A 3,377-nucleotide genomic window follows, 5' to 3' on the forward strand; every position below is an offset into this window, starting at 1 on the left:
TACTTTCTGAACGATTGTATGCCAAATACTCGTTCACAAGGAGGAGATCTAATACAACGAATTAACGAGATCGAACGTTTCATTAACGTCAAACGTCGAGCTCGCAATCTTCCCGAAGTAGCACCACTTCCGATTAATCAGGAATTGACCTTTACTGATCAAATCAATCAAATTATCCCGAAGTTAGAGATGGCTGCTATTTGTCCTCTTAGAGACTATGCCGCTCCTTCACGCGCTGAACCGCACTCAAGCATCGCACCACTTGCGATTGAGGCGAAAAATTTCGAACTGAAACCTTCGTTGGTACAAGCTGTTCAACAGAATCAATTCTCTGGAAGCCCTGCAGACGATCCCAACCTCCATTTATCTGTGTTCGTGCAATATGCCGACACTGTCAAAGCTAACAACGTTAGTTCCGAAGCTATTCGATTACGTCTCTTTCCTTTCTCCTTGAGAGATAGAGCTAAAGCGTGGCTTCAATCCCTGCCTTCTAATTCCATAACTACATGGGACGAACTGAAGAGAGTATTCTTAGCGAGATACTTTCCGCCTAACAAAACTGCTATGCTAAGAGGTCAAATCAACGAATTTACCCAGAAAGATAACGAATCACTCTTCGAAGCTTGGGAACGTTATAAGGACATGCTTAGACTACGCCCTCATCATGGACTCGAACCATGGCTGATCATCCATACTTTCTATGGTGGTCTCCTTTATAACACTAAAATGACTATAGATGTCGCTGCTGGCGGAGCACTAATGGACAAACCCCATGATGAAGCATACAACCTCATAGAGAACATGGCACAAAACCATTACCAATGGGGTGGAGAACGAGCCACTCTAGAGAAAACTCAAACCAAAGGAGGAATGTACGAAATAAGTGGTATAGACCGCGTTAACGCTAAAGTAGACGCTTTAACTCAAAAGATCGAAAACTTAACCATCACTCCTTCAGCCACCGCTGCTGCCGTAGCACCTAACTGCGAGATTTGTGGATTAACTAGACACGCAGTTGCCGAATGTCAACTCTTGACTGGAATCCCATCTGATCAAGTAAATTATGCTCAAGGAAACCCTTATTCTAACACGTACAACCCTGGATGGAAAAACCATCCGAACTTTTCATATAAAAACAACAACGCGTTGTACGCGCCTGGACAAGCACCTGCTGTGCCACCTGGCTATCAAAAAGCGCCTGTAGCTGCTCAAAAAGCCCCTAGGAAGTCGAATCTAGAAATCATGATGGAAAACTATATAGCTTCCCAACAACAAACCAACAAGGACTTCCTAAATCAAAATATCCACAATAGCGAGCAACTAAAACAACTATCGAACAAAGTAGATGCCTTAGCTACGCATAACAAGATGTTAGAAACTCAAATTTCACAAGTAGCTCAACAACAAGCACCTACTGCTGCCCCTGCTAGCACGTTTCCTGCTCAACCACAACCTAATCCTAAAGGACATGCGAACGCAATAACACTACGAAGTGGAACGAACTACGATGGACCTATTGATCCTAGAACTCAAAACGCACACATGTCCCAACAAGAGCCAAAGGAAACCCAAAAGACATCAATTGATGATCAAACTGCTAAGACTAATGAGAACAACAACGAAGTGGAACCTGAAAAAGAAAAACCTTACGTTCCACCACCACCTTATAAGCCACCAATTCCTTACCCTCAGAGATTAGCCAAATCAAAAACCGAAGCGCAATTTAAAAAATTTGTAGAACTTCTGAAACAATTAAACATAACCATACCGTTCACAGAAGCCATAACTGAAATGCCTTCGTATGCTAAATTCTTGAAAGAAATCCTATCGAACAAAAAGAAACTCGAGGATAACGAAACTGTAACACTTACCGCTGAATGTAGCGCTATCATCCAAAATAACATGCCTCCTAAACTGAAAGATCCTGGTAGTTTTTCTATACCTTGCGTAATTGGAAAGACCATTATAGAGAAAGCCTTGTGCGACTTAGGAGCCAGTGTTAGCTTGATGCCTCTTTCAACCTGTAAGAAGCTAAATCTGGGTGAGCTTAAGGCGACGAGAATGTCTCTTCAACTAGCTGATCGATCAGTTAAATACCCTGTAGGAATGTTAGAAAATATCCCTGTTCGTGTAGGCCAATTCTACATCCCAACTGACTTCATCATAATGGATATCCAAGAAGATTCTAACATCCCGATCATATTAGGAAGACCATTCTTAGTAACCGCTGGTGCAATTATAGACGTCAAGCGAGGAAAGCTTACCTTCGAAGTAGGAGAAGAGAAAATATAATTTATTCTTTCCCAATTCCTAAAAGCACCCTCTATAATTGACACATGCTGATCTGCCGACATAATCGACGAGTGTGTTAATGAAATAAAATCCGAACCACATGAGGAAACCGAGATCCTAAGAATTCCTATACCGCCAATATTTGAAGATGACAACTGGCGTGGGGAATATCAAGATAACCACCTGAGTGAATGTTTGGAATTAACTCCTGATCCTATACCTGGGCCTAAGAAACCTCCTATAGAACTTAAAACACTACCTACCGATCTTAGGTACGAATTCCTAGACGAAGAACAAAACCGACCAGTTATAGTTAACGCTGATTTAGGACAAACCGAGACTGAAAAATTACTTACCGTCCTAAGAAAATACCCGACCGCTTTAGGATATAAGATATCAGATTTGAAAGGAATAAGTCCTTCCATCTATATGCACCGCATTATGCTCGAAGACGATTGTAAAACCTCTAGGGAACATCAAAGACGAATAAATCCTATCATGAGCGATGTGGTTAAAAAGGAAATCCATAAACTGCTAGAAGCCGGAATAATATATCCAATATCCGATAGTAAATGGGTTAGTCCTGTTCATGTCGTACCAAAGAAAGGAGGAGTTACTGTAATCAATAACGCAAAAGGCGAATATGTAGCACAACGTACCCAAACTAGATGGAGGATGTGCATTGACTATAGGAAGCTAAACAAAGCCACCCGAAAAGACCATTTCCCGTTACCATTCATAGATCAAATGCTCGAACGCCTAGCTAAACACTCACATTTCTGTTATCTGGATGGATACTCTGGATTTTTCCAAATTCCTATCCACCCTGACGACCAAGAGAAGACCACGTTTACCTGTCCTTATGGTACATTCGCTTATAGACGAATGCCTTTTGGACTATGCAATGCACCCGCAACCTTCCAAAGATGCATGATGGCAATATTTGGCGACTTCCTGGATTGAATAATGGAGGTCTTTAAGGACGACTTCTCTGTCTGTGGAGGAAGTTTTGAAACATGTTTAGAGAACCTCGAATTAGTACTTAAACGATGTGTAAGCGTTAACCTAGTCCTTAATTGGGAAAA

The 3,377-nt window shown here is 41.5% G+C and overlaps 1 non-coding gene across 1 annotated transcript; it reads right to left on the reverse strand.

Annotated features, from left to right (window-relative positions):
* Positions 1-564: 564 nt before the first annotated feature.
* LOC131622654 (small nucleolar RNA R71) lies at positions 565-671 on the reverse strand. The gene has a single exon (XR_009289965.1). It is a non-coding gene; the product is annotated as a small nucleolar RNA R71 (small nucleolar RNA).
* Between the last annotated feature and the right edge of the window lie 2,706 nt (positions 672-3,377).

The sequence above is a fragment of the Vicia villosa genome, unplaced genomic scaffold (genome assembly GCF_029867415.1).
Source record: "Vicia villosa cultivar HV-30 ecotype Madison, WI unplaced genomic scaffold, Vvil1.0 ctg.000034F_1_1_3, whole genome shotgun sequence".
Taxonomy (NCBI): domain Eukaryota; kingdom Viridiplantae; phylum Streptophyta; class Magnoliopsida; order Fabales; family Fabaceae; genus Vicia; species Vicia villosa.